Genomic DNA, 18,264 nt, shown 5'->3' on the forward strand with positions numbered 1-18,264 from the left:
TTGTTATATATTTTATTTATTTTAGCTGTTTTGTCTTGAGTATCATGCTATTTAAATTTTTTCAAACAAATTGAGGATTTGAAAACTAGAGGGTGTTTAGATACCTATTCCTGCCATATGCTTTAGCAATCTTATTTAAGAATGTGATGAAAAAGAATTGCCCCTGATACAGTCTCAGGAGTGTATAATATTATTAATCATCTCTTAATTAAAGTAGGGTTTTACTTTGCTTTCCTAGCCTTTTGTGTATTGTGCTGCTAATTGCTAACTCCAAGGCTGTCAGCCAGTTCCTTCTCCTTGTGGCTTACTAACAAACATGGCTGATTACTTGCCAAGTGAATTATGAATATGGAGTCACATGACTTGAAAACTTTTGCCCTTCTGCCCAAATTTGTGTTCAAAGTTATTTGCCAATGCAACTGTGTTAGATGGTAATTGACTCAGGAGTGCTCTCCTCTCACAAATGGGATGAGGTACCCTTTACAAAGGGGCTTAATGAGGAAAGTTTGCCCCATTTAGTCTCTCTGTCTCTTTTGTCACATGTTGACTCAAAGGGGGAGCTGGAAGAGAGTCAACAAATGTTTATGTGAACATGCATAATAAAGCTCAATAGTGTGTATGCTGATTAATAATATTTTAAATACAATATTTAACCACTTGCAACAACTGCCTTTTACACACAGTGACTTTCTCTTTTTGCCTATAGAAGGCCTTTTAAAACCCTGTGGTTTTTTAAACAGTTTCTGAGTAGATATCTTAGAGGCTTATCATTGTGTGACATATCATGTTGCGATCTGAACATTACTAATAACAATCAAGATGGGAATGGAGTAACTGAACATGTGACAGTGGTAATGCAAACCAAATGACATCAAGAATATTCAGTTACATAGTCCATGATCTAACTGACTTGAGGGATCCTGTGTTCCTGTTTACTGAACTGACATAGCTTGCCTATGCCACCTAAAGTCTTAAGATTTAATATTTCATGGCCTGTTATATTTTGAGCTGATCTGGGGCACATTGATCCCTTTTTGCCTATTTCTTCCTTTTGGAATGAGAATGTGTATCCTTTACATAGCCTACCACTGTATTTTAAAAGCATAGAACTTGTATGCTTTCTAGGCTCACAGTCTGAGGGACATTTGCTTCATGATGAATGGAAACTTGAGTCTCTCTCTCTCTCATGCCTTGGGCTCCAGGGTTCTAAGATGATGTAAAAAAAATCTAAAAATTAATGAACTGGAACAAATGCACTCTTCATGTAAGAAGAATGTGCATTTTAGGGAATCAAGCAGAGTGCTTTCTTTTAGTGCACTTCTGCCCTCTGACAATTCATGTTGAAACTTAAGCCTCGTTGTGCCACTCCGGAAAGGTGTGCTTTGGAAAGTGATTGAGTCAGGAGGGCTTCCTTCTCACAAATGAGATCAGTTGTCTCTCTATAAAGGCATGATAAAAGGAGTGCATCCTTCCCTTAGGCATGTCATCTGTCCATCACTCAGTATCCTCCTGTGCAGGGGAGATAGCATCAAGGTACTGCCTAAGAATCAGGAAGCAGCCTTTCTGAATTTCATGAAGCTGTGCTGCTCTTAAGCCTCCCAGCTTCCAGAACCGTGAAAGACAGATTTATGTTACTTATATATTATTTTGGTGTTTCTATTAAATCTTTACTGTTTTGATACAGTGACCTTGAGTAGACTTTGACACAGAGTCTAAGTATATGGCAGCACTACTATCTTGTCATGAACCTCTGGGGAAACCTGACTGTCAAAGAGAAAGGACGAACAGAAAGTCCATCTTTGTTAAGTGAAGCAATATGTTTTAAATTAAGAAACCAAGATCAGAAAATGGAAATTTGAAGTTTTGTAATCTAATCCTACTACAGAGTTTATTGTTATAGAGCATGATATGTAAACAAAAATCACATAATAAAGCAGAAGAGATGTCTTAGCAAATAAAGTGCATAGCCTACAAGCGAAAAGACTAGTGTTCAAATCCCCACCAATCACAAAATAGCTAGGCAAGCTAACTAGCTTCCTAGAACTAATGAGATCTGTTTCCAATGAAATAACTTGCCTTGGTAAATAAGGAGGGAATCAATAAAGGAAGGCATTCTATGTTAACCTCTATTAACCTGTACATACATGTACTTGTATACTAGCATACATGTGAGACACACATACATGTGCATCCCACATACAATTACAAAAGTAAAATCATATATGACATTCTGGAAGTCCTATAATTTCTTTCAAGCCCAGATTGATATTTTAAGCCTCTAATAGTTCTCTATGAAGACCAGAGTGCATATTGACAGAGAGCATGTCAACTGAATCAGATGTATCTGATCAATCACTTGTACCAGTAAGGCACAGTATTCCTGGATTTAGTGCATAATTCAGTCCTCCTTTACCATCCACATCTTCCCAGGAAACATACCCTGAATCTGGAATTTTCCTAACATTCAGACGTTCAGAATAAGAATGTGATTTACAATCTGCCTGGTTAATAATATTAACACTGCACCATTTCTCCCCACAAACTCCCCAAGCTGTATCCTCTAGGATATACTGATATTTTGAGGTTAATGGGGTCACCATCATTTCTTCTACTTACAATGATTAAATTTTAGGAATAAAGTCTTTCTCTGTTCTTGTAAAAGTACAATGATGACAAAATCCATACTGCCCATGGAAAGTAAGGGATTGTCTTTCCCAGTCTTTAAATGGGGGTTAGAGAAGACTGTTAAGTCTTACAAAAATAAGATGTCTATAGATTAAAATTCTTCATGCTGGGTCAAGTTTGCCAGTGTTCATTCAGAGGCATGTGACTTTATTTTTCATTCAGACATAGTGTGCTAGAATAACACATGAATAACATAGAAAACTATTTTACTTTAGTTATTTATTTTGAATTTTAATAATCTGACTTTTTGAGAGTTAATTCATAGATATTTTTAACAATTGCAAGAATCAACTTGCTGTAGGTTTTTCTTTTACAAGTTATAAACATGCTAAAATCATTAAATTGTTGCCTATCAAAAATTATTTAAAGTTAGAGGCACATAATATATTTTGTTTGTAGTCTCATTTAATATTGATATACAACTCTTATAAGTCCTGTCTACTCAACTGCATTTGACATCGTTTTCATTTGTCACACAGTTGTGAGCATCATAATGATGTTTTAATTTTATTTTCATAAAGAAAAAATCCAGTGTTTGAAGAAGGTCCACCCGGTATGCCTTGGGAATCTTCCCCAGTGAATTTGATGTGCAGTGTGTTCCCTGCCTCTACAATCACACTTTCATTATGCAAATGCAGAATTGCTATGACAACGATAATAGGTGGAGGTAAGAAGCAGCAGTCTTCAATAAATTTCACATAGAGGAAAAATGAAAACAGGGAGAAGAGAGTTCACTGAAGACCTTGTTAATGTTTTTGCTTTCCTCTTGCATAGGCTTCTGAGGTTCAATGGATTACTACAGAGTTTGGTGAGACCTGCCATAGTCCTATGATCCAAACAAGAAGAAGCAAGGATAAATATTTAGTAAGAAAAACTAAAGTGATATCTATTCCTACTTAAAAGTGATAGAAATTTTCTTTTACATAATCTTCCCAAATGATTAGGTTAGTTTACATTTTATAAGCAAAATAATATACAGAGTTCATATTCTAACATTCATATTCTCTTCAATTCAGAATTTGGGTCTTAGGTTAGGATTGAATAAGTATATATGAGATAAACTTACATTTTTGTAAAATAAAGGGAACTGTCTAAAAAGATGACTGAATTAAAGTACTTAGAACTCAGTCCTCCCATATCATCTGATTACCAAAAGGAGATGAGTTCTGTCCACCATGGCAAGAATGACCAGAGTGTAAGTGCAGCCAGGATTATTTAGTTAAGTTTTTGATTATTTTATTTTATGTGTGTGAGTGTTTTGTCTGCACTTATGTTTGTACAGAGTATGCAGGCCTGGTATCTTTAGAGAGGCTGGGATATGGCATTGGGTTCCCTGAAACTAGAGTTACAGATGGTTGTGAACCATCATCTGGTGCTGAAAATCAAACTTGGGCCTCTGAAAGAGCAGCCAGAGTTATTAACTGTGGAGTTCTTTTCCTAGTCCATCCTGATCAATTTTAATTGATCAAGTCTTAGAGCTTTTTAAGCTCTTAAGAACCTGATGAGACATAAATACGAGAATTTTTTTTCTTTATTATAAATCAGAATATTTTTCATTCCTATTGAAAGTTGTTTTAAATAATTTGAAGCTTATGAAAATTCACATAAATTTTTAATGATGCAAAATTCTCTGATTTAATTTATAATATACTGAATACAGACAACATGGTATAGGGTTATCTATCTCTCTGTGTTAGGTATAATTATAGATCCTGAAAATAATGTAAGAAGTGATTAAAGAAGAAGTATTGAAAATAGAAAGGAGATCTGGTTAGAGACAGGATGTTGGAGGAAGACCATTCTATAACCTCTGTTTCTAAAAAAAGAAGCCTTTCCACCAATGGTTTTTTTCCAACAGCTTGCAACCTAGCAACAGAAAACAGTTAAGTTGATCTTCTGAAGTAGAGCGTTCTGTACATCCCACCAAGAGCAGAAGAACCAGCCAGGGGAATTCATCAAGGGCTCTGCTTATCAAAAAGTAGTGATGAGGGACAGGGTTTCTTCCCCAGCATATAGAGGTTCCCAATACCCAATTGAAAGATGATGAACATCTAGGTAGTGGTGGCAAGAAGAAAGCATCCTGGCCTTTGTCTTTGTTGGTCAGTGAGACTCTTCTTAGAGATATCAAGTGGCCTTGTGACAACAAAAAGAAAGATCCTGATGCAATCTCGAAGTGGTAATGATTTTTTATCTTTTTGAGATAATGGATTCAAATTAGAATGTTTCCAATGTGCTTTACCATTTTTAGACAAAATCCCAGTGTGAATTCAAGCATCTTCACTTGAATCTTCCTTCTTCTTTAGCTTCTTTGGAGGCCAGGCAAGGTAGCCCAGCTAGAATAATGTATTCCACAGAGAGGCAACAGCTTTAGGGATTGTCCTTGCTTCAGTTGTCCAGGACCCACATGAAAACTGAGCTTCACATTTAGTGTGGGGAGCTGACAGAAGGTGGCTATCATCCTTGCAGCCATCTTGAGCCATGTACCCTGACAAGAGACTTGTTTACAATAGCCTGCACCAGCTGAGCACACATCTTGTTTTAGATACCCAGGATCTTCCCTTGGGTGTGTGAGACTTAAAGGTGTGATTTAGAGATAAGACCTAAGGGCATGACTTAAAGGCGTGGCTTAAAGGTGTGGCTCAGAAGTGAGACATATAAAAGGCGATAGGCAGACAGAAGAAATTATTAGACTTTAGACACTTAGTACTTGAGACAGAGAACTTGGAACTGGGAAAGAGACTAGCAACTTAGAACTGGAATTGGGACTTGAGACTTGGTACTAGGAACTAGGGACTAGGAACTAGGGACTTGGAGAGAAGAAGAGAGACTGAAGAATAAACTGGATTGAATCATACTCTGTCTGGTCTCCATTCTTCAAGTCCATCCTCACTCTCTCTCTCTTGCTGAACCCTGACCCGCAGACCAGAGCAGCTTGGAGCAGTGCAGGGTCTAACAATTTAGCCCCCAAGGCTTTTGGCAGTGTGGGTTCCAACACTGATAGAGCGGGCCCCCAAGCACCGGGCAGAGTGGTCTGTGACAATTCACTACATATGTTCAGGAACAGAGCGAGGCGGCCTATCTTTAGCCTGTGTATGCTCTTTGGTTGGTGATTCAGTCTCTGATAGCACCCAAGGGTTTGGTTAGTTGACTCTGTTTGTTTTCCTGTGGAGTTCTTCTTTGGGGTCCTCAATCTTTTCCCCAACCCTTCCATAAGACTACCTAAGCTCCATCCAGATTTGCCTGTGGGTCTCTATATCTGTCTGAATCAGATACTGGGAAGAGCCTCTCAGATGACAGCCATGGCCTTAGGATGTGCCTTGTTCTTCAGAGACTTGAAGTGGTAGTGTGGGGGATTATAGGGCAGAGGGAAATGGAGGGCCTCCAACCTCTCAGATGAGAAGGAAAGGTGGGAGGAGGATGGGCTGCAGAAGGCAAGAACATGAAGGGGCAGCTATCAGGGTGTAAAGTGAAAAAAATGCCATCTTGGAGAAAGAGAAGTGGGCACAAAGTCCCATCAGTAACCAAGAAGGTGTTTGCAGCTGATAGCTTCTAGGAGAGGAAAAATAAGTTTTCTTCAGTGGAGTGTCACTGTGTATACCATGTGCATGTGTGTGTTTTAAGAGAGAAAATGATCATGAAGTTGGGTGTGTAGGGGTAGAGATTGGGGAGGATCTAGAAGTTTGGTTAGAGGAGAGAATTGAAATGTATTGTATAGAAAATTAAAATAATATTTAAATGTAAAAATAGAAAATTTAAAAATTAAAATATGGTTAAGTATTTATAAAAACAATTTTTGAGTGGCAGGAGTTTCAATATGTTAGTAAAATAACATCTGGGTAGTTAAATGATTTGTTTAAATTATATCACTTAAAGAAACATAAATCCTCCCACTCTTGAGAGACTCAGCAGGGTAATTTGAGGAATATGCCATCTGATAAACGTTTGAAAGAGGGAAGGGAGTTTACACTAGATGGGAAAACTCAGCAAAACACTTGCCATTTTTCTTCAGGTCACATGAGTAGGATGAGTAATGCAAAATTGTGGAGAGATAGATTTTATTTTTAGGCCAAAACTTAACATCTACTATTTGGGGATTTTAGAGTAATAGAATAGGTTTCTTGGAAGCATAAAAATCTCACTTCAGTGGATTGAAAGGATATACAACTTTGTGATATAGTCATCAAATAGAATACTACTAACTTATTAAAACTAAATTAACTATTGAGATATACAGCAACATGTATGAATCTCAAAAGCATGTTGAGAGAATCAAGCCATGTATAAGATGGAATATCGTCTGTATTATATTCATGTTAATTTGTAGTTCAGGGGAAAATGCCATGTGAACAATGTATAAGTACCATCAGAGAATGTGCCCAAGATAAAGGAGACAAGAAATTGGAGTAAAAGAAGAATGTAAAACTCAGAGTTCCTTCCTAAATGGGTTCCAAGAAGTAGGTAATAGCTGGAGGAAAATCAGGATTAAAATTTGGTTAATTTTATTTTCAAAAATAAGATAGAATTTAAATATTATGAGTTGCACAACTCTTAAATGGATATAGTTTTATGTATGTACTTATGGGATCCACAATCATAACATTTCTCTCACTCAAGAATATTTCTTTTTTGATTTAACCAACTGTTTCTCTTAGCACACCCACCTTCTGTTTATGAAGTAACCATTTCTTATGTCAACCACATAGATGTAAAACTATCAGCACATTCATGGTTTGACACTCAGATTTCTCTCTACATACATACAGGAAACACTGAATCCCTCATCTTTAAAGACCATGTTTGTAATCCAATGATTCCCTAATTTATAGCTCACATCTCCCATAATTTTCCAATTCAGCCATAAAACAGCTTAGGTAGCATCCTTCCATTTATATCAAGAAACTTAGATTTTTCAAGTTAAAAATGTACTAAATAGATTTCATGTGCTGCCTTTCAGTTTCCCCATCCCAATAATGTCTTCTCTCTCTTTTTTTTTTTTGTCATATTGCTTCATAATCTTCCACTGAGGTTCTTGTATAGACTTTATAAGTGTACAGTAGAGACAGGGTTATCATTGTTTGATCCATTGATATCATTGACCTATTGTATCCTGGAGTATCATTGTCTTTGAGTAGATTGATTTGAGGGTGGCACATGGAAAGCAAGGAGTAAAGAAAAGGAAATACATACAGCCAATAAAACTTACTCTATCAAATCATGCAATTGATGGGGATGATATGTTGATAACAGTTGTTCTTCATGTTATACAGTTGAACTCACACATACACACAGTCACTTATGTATTAGTACATACATGTGTGGGGGGTATATATATGGATGTATGGTCATAAGAAGTGTGAAGGACTAATTCTACCTTGATAACAGTGACTTCAACTAATGGGCACTAGAGAACATAGACACAGGCATGAAAAAGGTCTTATTCTATAGGTAGAATCATTGACTCTCATTTTTAAATCTTGGTTTAGTTTTTAAAACTCTACAAGTATCTGGAGTTGATAATAGATGAATCAGCTGGAAAATCCGGGAGACTATTTGATATATGGCATTTGTTACCTGTATGACCATACTTAACTATCTATAGGTCTTAGTTTAAGACTCAGGCCATCATGCCTACCAAATGGTTCCCAAGTACCCACTCACAAGTCTTCATTTAATGACAGACAACCAACTGAATGGTACTCAGCAGGACTAATACAGAAAGGAATCATCACTCTAGGTACTATTAATGGGGAATGTAAGTTCTAAAAATAGTACTACTTGGAATCAGGCATTTTTGTCAATTTTCTGTCTTGTATTTTTAATAGCTAATGATAGAATTGCCAAAACAACAAAATAAGAACTTGCATTGCTAGACAAGGCACATTTAGATGCAAGAAATACATAATAAAAGACTGTATAGCTTCAGCAATAGCGAGTTCATAAGACAAAGAGGGAACAGAAACGGAAGTAGGAGGGATTTGCATGGGTAGTGGCTGATCATGTAAAAGTCATATATAAGAATGCATTGAGTAGGAATTTCATTAAATATGTACAGACAATGAAGAATTAGGGAAACAAGACAATGCTTTTATGCTAAAATTTGTTTCCCAAAATAACAAAATAACAAAGAAGATATGAAAACAAGAATCAAGTAGGGGTGCACCATGAAGACGTTTCCACTTATATGATCCCTGAACTTAGGAGTATGTGCTGTCAGCTTTCTGAGTTATACCAGCATCCTTTTATACAGTTTGGCTTAATTTTTTTTGAGACAGGGTTTCTCTGTGTAGTCCTGGCTGCCCTGGAACTCACTCTGTAGACCAGGCTGGCCTCAAACTCAGAAATCTGCCTGCCTCTGCCTCCCAAGTGCTGGGATTAAAGGCGTGCGCCATCACTGCCTGGCTTTGCTTATTTTAATAGCACTGGAAGATTTACCTTTCATTGTTCTGTAACAAAGTGTCCTTCAAAAGCAGCTTAAAAGATAAGAGGATAGTTTTGGTTCATGATTCTGAGGTCCAGGATTATGGCAGGAAAGATATGGTAGTGAGAGCGGCTGTAGCCGTGGTTGGCAGGGGCTTGGGACAGCTGCTCACTCACATCTGCAGTCAGAAAGCAGAGAGAGGCAAATGATGTCACTCAGCCAGCAGGATCCTCACTTCACCCTTTCTATTCTGTCTAAGCCTCTAGCCTATAGGATATGCCAGCCACATTCAGGGTCAGGCTTTCTTCCTCCATCTTGCCTGGGAACACCTTCATAAATACTCCAAATCCTGTGAAGCTAATAATGGAGATTAATTATCACAAGTTCCTTTTTTTTTTCTTTTTACGTCAGTGAAACTGATAAACATAGTATTTTTAGGACCAAAGAAGGTATCCTTCTTGTGGGGCTTCTGGCACTGCTATCATAGACGTGTATCTATTAGTTCATAATTTAAGTTTCTAAATTGTGTGTCTTTCAAAATCACAATTCAAGTAAGATGAATATTTAACAAGCTAAAGAGGTCGGTTTTGGGACAAAAGAGTGGGGGATATCTTCAAAATAACTCACCCAAACTTTAAACTTGGCTTTCATGCCTCAAGACATTGAAAATAGATTTGTTGGTGACAGACTTAATGATTAAAAAATGATGTAATCGAATAAAAGTCTTGAACAATATTGTCTAAATGAGTAGCATTCGTGTTGGGTGTGAATGGGTGGCTCAGCTCAGCTATATAAAATCTGAAATCCATTCTCACTGGAAAATATGCGGATGGACCAGGCTTCGCAGCACTCTGCAGTGTTAAGCAACTACACAGAATACTGAGGGGACTTCTTCTGAGTTCAGTCAATTCAAACACCTGTTAGCTTACTGAAATAAATTTCACTCCAAAGAAGACCCACTAAGAGGTGGCAGGTGACTTTAAAGATGAAAAATGGTTCATCTCCTGACAAACCAATGCTCTCCTCTAAAAACCCAACCCTCAGATCAGCATTTGATGGGCATTCTTGTTGTAAAGTATAGATTTCTGACATTTCTCCCAAAAAAGACTTTTAAGCATGTTCCAAATAATTTTTTTTAATCAGTGAGAATTCACATTTTGGTCTCAATTTCACCTTTAAAAATTTAACTAAAACATAATCAAATCATTTTTTTTAATTTCTTCTACCTCTTACTCCTCTCATGCCTGTCCTTGGACACCATCATGGCCTCCTCTACTTTAGCCACTGTTTGGTATGTATGTGTGTCTTAGCTGGGGTTTTACTGCTGTGAACATACACCATGACTAAGGTAACTCTGATAAGGCAACATTTAATTGGGAGTGGTTTACAGGTTCAGAGGTTTAATCCAGTATTGTCAAGGTAGGAGCATGGCAGTGTCCAGGCAGACTTGGTGCAGGAGGAGCTGAGAGTTTAATATCGTAATCTGAAAGCTTCTAGAAGACTGGCTTCCAGGAAGCTAGGACAAGGATCTTAAAGCTCACACCCACAGTGACACATTTCCTTCAACAAGGCCATACCTCCCAATAGTGCCACTCCTGGGCCAAGCATATTCAAACCATCTATTCAGTGTTACATACATGTTTCTAGACCTGACCACTTGATATTGAATAACAAACCAGGAGGCTCATGCTTTAAGTAGAGGGATTCTCCCTCTCTCAGTAGTTTTTCATTGCATCAGCAGTGAAATTTTGTGTATCTAAGTTGGGGCACCAACTTCTGTTGGAACCACAGGAAATCTACAGCCATAAAATTTCAACAACATAGATGCTTTAGTGGAAACTCACCCTTTAAAGCTCTTTAATCCTCAATTTGGTGATCATTTGAAAAGTTTAACTCTTTATGCTAGAGATTATTCAATTTACTATCTAAGGATAAAAACCTCCTTGTCACCAAAGATCTGTTACTACTAAATTGACAAATAAATTGTAAGTAAATGAAACAACCATTAGGGATTGGCTGGAAGACCTGGATCACACTGAGGAAGAACAGAAATGGTTAATGCAGCACAGACTCCAAGATGAACTTGCATGTCCCTGCATTTCTACAATGAAAATATGCTTTTTTATTAAAATAACCCCCTTTCCGGTAAGCCCTGCACTCACTCCCCCAACCTATTCCCATCTTTTTTGACTCCATAAGGGTACTCCTCCACCCATTCACCCACTCCCACCTCACCCCTCTAGCATACCTTTATGCTGGGACATCAATCCTCTCTACCCTCCCATTAATGCCAGATAAGGCCATCCTCAGCTCAATAAGTATACTATTTGGTTGGTGGTTTAGTCCCTGGGAGCTCTGGGTGGTCCAGTTAATTGATATTGTTCTTCTTATGGTGTTTCAATCTCCTTCAGCTCCTTCAGTCCTTCCTCCAGCTCTTCCATTGGGGCATTTCTTAACTGTACATAGAAATAAAATATGTGTAGAAGGAGTGGAGGGGATGGCTCAGTCAGTAAACATGCTAACATGAGGACTGGAGGTAAAGCCTCCAGTGGGCACCTTTAATCCTAGCTAGAGAGGCAGAGACTGGGATGTGCTGGCTAGTCAGTTAGGCTGAATCAGAAAGCTCCAGAGTCAATGGCAAACATATTCCAAAAGGAAAAAGTAGAGAACAGATTGAGGAAGACCCCTGACCTCTCCCTTACATTCTTGCCCACATGTACTTTTCTCAGCCTTGGTTGATCATATATACACAGGTGTAGGTGCACGCAAACATAAAAATTGAGAAATAAATGATACACTGGTGAGACAGAACTCAGTGAGTTTTGGTTACAGTCTGAATTAAACACATACCAGAAAACAATTAGACCCAGAAAGAATGAGTAACAAGAAGGACTCAAGGTGGCTAGGGGGACACATGGATCTCCCTGAGGTGAGGAAGTAGGGTAGATTTTGTGAATGGACAGAGGTGGGTATGGGAGAGATCAGGCAGGGAGTGGGAGAGGTGGAGGGAGAGAGTACTGGGAGAGACAACTGGAACTGGGGGACATATGGATGAGAAATGTTGAAACTTATTTTAGTGAAGACTCCCAGGAATCTATGAGAATGACCCCAGTAAAGCATCCTAGTAATGGGGAATATGTAGCCAGAACTGACCATGTCCTATAACCAGGCAAGGCTCCCAGCACTGGGACAGGGACATCAACTTTGTTATAAAAGCTTTGGCCTACAATTTGTCCTGCCTGCAAGATGTGATATGGTAATGGTGGTGTAAAACTTGTGAGAGTCGCCAATCAATGACTAGTTCAACTGGAGGCTTAAACCAAGAGACAGGGTTTATGCTTGACACTGTGTGTATGGCCAGAAACCAGAGGTAAGACAGGCAATAGGCCAGAGACCCGGAATAGAACCAAACATGACTGGCAAAAAAAAAAAAAAAAAAAAAAAAAGTCAATAAAATGATTATTCTGCTATACTCTTAGATCATTGCCTAGCCCACTTATTATCAGAGAGGTGTCCTCCAGTAACTTATAGAAACAGATATAGAGTCCCACAGACAAACACTAGGCAGGGGAACATTGTGGTGGAGGGAGAGGAAGAAGTGTAGGACACAGGAGAGTCAAGGACACCATGAGAACACGGCCCACAGAATCAACTAAGCTGGGCTCATAGGGGCTCACAGAGACTAAAGCAGCAGTCATGGACCCTGTAAGGGCTTGAGTTAGGTCCTCTGCCCGTACCTTACAGTTGTATAGCTTGGTGTTCTTGTGAGACTCACAACAGTGGGAGTGTGGTGGAATGGGGCTTGCCTTTGACTCTTTTCTGTGCTTGGGGCCATTTTCCAAAGGTTGCCTCATCCCGCCTTGATATGAGGGTTTGTGCCTGATGAATAGCCTGATTGCGATTTGTAAGCCATGCTTTGTGGAAGTTGCTGAGAGGCCCACTCTTTCTTTTTTAGTTTTTTGTTTGTTTGTTTGTTTGTTTTGTTTGTTTTTTTGTTTTGTTTTTAATGGAAATGCAGGAAAACTGTAGTCAGGATGTACTGTGAGAGAGAAGAACTTTTTTTTAAAAGTAAAGAAAGTAATTTTTGATAGCCTCTCGGTACCTTTAGCATTTCACATTCACTGTAGAACCTTCCACATGAGACCATTACAAAAAAAAAAAAAAAAAAAAAAAAAAAATAGCCTCACTTTCTGTTAAACGGTGACACCAACAATCTGTTTGGGAAAGTTGGGTTACCATGGAACACACACTTTCTGCTTCTGGCTGTTGGTTTGCTGCCTTGTTATTCTCCTGCCTCCGTGTTCTTCCAGAGCTGTGCCCCTCATTGTTTAGCATTCCTCACCTCTATAGGTACACACCTCTATAGGTACGCATGTCATCTCCCAGTTCAGTGTGGATAAAATGTCATCCCTTTCACAGAAGCCTGTGACTTGCCTTTGGACAGTCTTTCCAAAGTAGTCCATTTTTATGCCTCTACCCCAATGTATTTAATTTAAATACCTTTCCTCTCTGAAGTGATATTACCTATGCTATTTTTATCAGCTGTCTTCCCAGGTAAATCGTAGTTCTATGAGGCCTTGGAAGTTTTTTGTTTGTTTTCTTCCCCATTTTATTCCTAGCCTAGATCTGTGTTACATCTAAACTAACTAAGAGTAAAGAATCTTCTTTCCTGAACTGATTTGTACACTTTAAAAACTGCAGTTATTGACATTACTTAGAGCTCAGAGTTATCCTCTGAAGATGTTCAAGATGCTAGCTAGACGGATTTAAGTTATCAAGTCTCTGGTGTGCTTACATTAAATTTCATACCTACAATCTGGTGACTACAAAAATTATTCAATAATATTTGCTCAATTTTCTCACTGGAAAAAATATTCAACTTACTTAGTAGGTTTATAGCCCATTAATAATTCATAGCAAATTCCACTATCCCTATTACTATTATTTTTAATTATTTTATATACTATTTCTGTTTTCTGTCCCTAATCTTGGCTGTCACTCCCAGTTTCTTAGTTTCCTCATGCCATGCAATTAGTGCAGCAATCTGCTACCCAAACTCTACAAGTGACAGCATTTTGTCACTAGCCAAACTACCAATCTTTAGTTTGGGAAAGGAAATTTAATGCTGTCTCATTAAACAGCAAGATTAATTAATCTTAATCAAGACTGATAACTATTATACCCATGGCAGTATTAAAAATGAATTATTAGAGAAATTAAACAGATCTAATAATGTCTTAAGGTTGTAAGCATCTGAGCTGTGACTCAAATTAACCTTTATTCCACTGTCTTTGTACTGTACCTTATTCACTATACTGTCCTATGTCTTTAATAACATCAACAATAGATATACACTCCAAGATCTTCATTGCTACAAATACCCCATATGTCTATAAAGAATTTTCTGAACACAATGAGCCACATAAAACAATGTTTTTCTTTGAAAGAAAAGTCAGGGATTTGCAAAAAACCTGCTTCTGTAAAAAAAGCAGTCAACTTGCATATGGAACAAGGTTCAAGTAGGTCAGGTGTTTGACCACCATTATACAAATTTATAGAATTATTAGGATATTATTGATATAAAATGACAGGCACTTCACCTCAAGAAACTGGCATTTGACAGATGAATGATTTTATTTGTGAAATTGTGTTTATATATGTGAGGTTTGTTGTGTGTGTGTATGTGTGTATGTATGTATGTATGTATGTATGTATGTATGTACGTATGTATGTATGTATGATGTGTGTGTGTTTGTGTATCTGTGTATGTGTGCAGATGGCAGCGGTGTCCAGAAGAAGACAGTAGATACCCTGGAGCTGAAGTTACCAGAATTTTTGAGCTGCCTGATGTGGTTGCTGAAAACAGAATTCAGGTCTTCTGCCAGAAGTGAATGCAATCTTAACTGCTGAGCCATTTCTGTCACCTTGTACTACCTGTTTTAAAAAATCATGTTTTTGTATTTATAATAAAAAAGGATTACAATACACATTTTTAGCCTGTTATCTTAAAAACAAGGCCACATTTATTCCAACAAGGCCACACCTTGCTCCTAATAGTGCCACTCTCTGAGTCAAGCATATTCAAACCACCACATGAGTTTATCGATTTACTAGATTTTGTTGCTAAGCATGGCTATAGCTGGTCTTGTGTTTATTCAGTTGAATATTGGCATTCTGGTTTCAGCTGAGAGAACTGAGCTATATTATTCTACATTGTTTATCTTCACAAACTGGCTGAAGCATGGTTTCACAATGATTCAGAACAAAAAAGAAAAATGAAAAGAAGCAAATATTTTATTCTAGCTTTTGCTTCTGGGGTATTTCTTAAGTTATACTCTTAAGTCTGGTACAGAGAGCTGTGGCAGAAAATTCTGTCCATGACAAGGTAGGCAAGCATTCACTGTCACCAAAATATCTGCTGAATTCACAGAATTTTTAAAAATTATTGATTATGATCCTTTCTGAGGCCAGCAAACTTAATAAAAGTGATAAACTTATTAAGAACATCCACTAGCTATGGAAATCAAATAATAAATCAATAAATATTTATGAGAATAAAATATATGAAAATTAGAAAATTTAACCATAAACTTTTGGTCATTTGAAGTCATAAGAGATTGTGTATATTTTGAATCAAATGAAAATCAACCCTTCAACTATCAGGATTTATGAAATGCAGCCAAAATAACACCTAGAGGAAAAGTCATAGATTTAAAGGGTGAAACTGGAAGAAAAGAATCTGAAATTAGTGATTTACCTTTTAATCTCAGGATGCTATAAAAAAGAGAACTAGTTATAAAAAAAGAGAAAAGAAAAGCGAGAAGATAATGAAACTAAAAACAAAAATAATAGATAGAAATCAATAAAGAAAAGTTGGATATTTGATAAAATTAACATTATTAGCATTTTTTAGAAAAAACCCTCAATATCAGAATTATAAATTCAAATTTTTAAGTTATTTTAAAATTGAATCTATAAATATATAAATATTATAATGCTTTATAATAAATATTTAACATGATATAAATTGATTTAAAATGTAAACAGTTATTCAAAGTGTTTCATTAAATCAATCGATCAAGTAATCACATACAAATATCAGTGCATACTCACTAGAGAACCAGGATAAATGACAAGCAATCTAGAAATATACTCAACTGAGTAAATTGCCCCTGTGCAAAACTTGGGGAAATTAATGTAGTATTTTGCTAATGTCACCCTGTAACCTAAGTAGTATTGTTATAAGAAATGATTTTTTCAGTTTGACAAAAATTTAGTCTTCAAAAACAGAATGCTAATATTTTCCTAAAACAATTAAAAGCAAAACTCCTTCTTCTCATTACAATTTATCAATGTTTCTTTTCACTGGTAAAGTGCATCTTGAAGCTGCTTTTCTCATGAGCATATTCTAAAAGCAAAGGAAATATGATTAATCTTCTTTGTGGAGAATGTATTAGGGACCATGGGAGTGGCTCAGTCAATAAACTTGTTTATTGTTTAGCATGGATTTAGAGCTCTATGACCCACTTGAGAACTAGACAAGGTAGCATGCATCTCTAATCCCAGTGCTGGGGGAGGGAGGACAGAGATGTGTGGATTCTTGGAGCTCAGTGGCCAGCCACACTACCTGAATGGGTAAGCTCAAATTTCAATGGGAGATCTTATCTCAAAAAAATTATTTAAAGAATTACTGAGGAAGACATCTTCACATGTACGAACATGCCCATTTGTGTACATATATGTACATGAACATACACACATACACATGCATACACACATGCACACACAGGCAAATGCACACTCACATGCACATACGCACACATGATGAACTAATTACAGTAATAGATTACTCACTTAACACCCATCTTACCTCTACAGCAATCAATAAGAATTAGTAGAAAGCACTAAATTGGTTGGTTAAATATGTGCTCATTTAATCAATACTTAATCACTTTTCCATTTATACTATCTGTATAAAACATTAATATATTGAATTATAAATAATCAAGGTCAGTTTGTATGTGACATTAATTGCAGAAGGTATTTACCCATTTTATCTCTTTGCAATGTTTTTTTGGTAAGAAATGCAATCAGAATAAAGTATATAAAATGACAATAAAGCTATAAACTGGCAGGAATTATCATCTTTCACAACCTAGTTTGAGGGTCTGTAAAAATAACTCAGAGATTAAGAGCATTTGCTGTTCTTGCAGATGACCTGGGTTTGGTTCCCAGAACCCACATAGCAGCTCACAAGTACCTATATCTTCAATTCTATGGTGCCTGGTACACTCTTCTGGTTTCCCTGGCCACCAGAACACACAAGTGATTCACATACATACATACATACATACATAAATACATACATACATACATTAAAAACACTCAAGCCATAAAATAAAAACAAATCTCAAAAATTAATGGCCTTGTTTGACACTTTAATATCAAACACTTTTACTTTTTAAGTAGTTTTTGGGAGTCTTACACTGTAATCTAGGCTGATCTGAAACTCACTATGTAGTTCAGGCTTGTCTCAGAATCACAGCAATCCTTCAGCATCAGTCTCTTGAGTGTTGTGATTACAGTTGCTAGCCGATATGTCTGGCTAATGAATCACTTTTAAAGTATGAAACATTTAAAAGTATAAACAGAAGTATATAGAGATAGCTAAAGTGCAAACTAAAGCCAAAAACATTTTTAATTTAAATGTGAAAGGAAAGATTTGAGTTCAAGTTCACCTTTCTCTAGTTTGGGGGATACAGAACATTTAATTATTGTCAGTAGAATACAGGAAAACAACAGATCCCAGGAATTTCCCTAAACTTTGTCAGCCTTCTTAAACTGGTCATGAGATGGCAAAGTCAGTAATTAACAGAGTAAGACAGCTGACTGCAAAGGTACCAAGATGGTAACAGAGCGGGACTGTTCTGGTCTTTTTTGAGTTAAGATAGTCTGTGCATAAACCAGACAATGAGTCTGATTTACATCTGGCTTTGAGACCTAGCTGCCCAAACAAGATTCCTGCAACCGCATGCACATCTGTAATACATGCAGGTTCCAGTTTTCCCTGAGAAAAATGCTTAGCAAACCTCATCATTATCGGCTGGGGATTAGGTGCTTCATAATCATTTTAGAACTTATTCCAGACATATGGAGAGTTC

Source organism: Arvicanthis niloticus, chromosome 20 (assembly GCF_011762505.2).
Source record: "Arvicanthis niloticus isolate mArvNil1 chromosome 20, mArvNil1.pat.X, whole genome shotgun sequence".
Taxonomy (NCBI): domain Eukaryota; kingdom Metazoa; phylum Chordata; class Mammalia; order Rodentia; family Muridae; genus Arvicanthis; species Arvicanthis niloticus.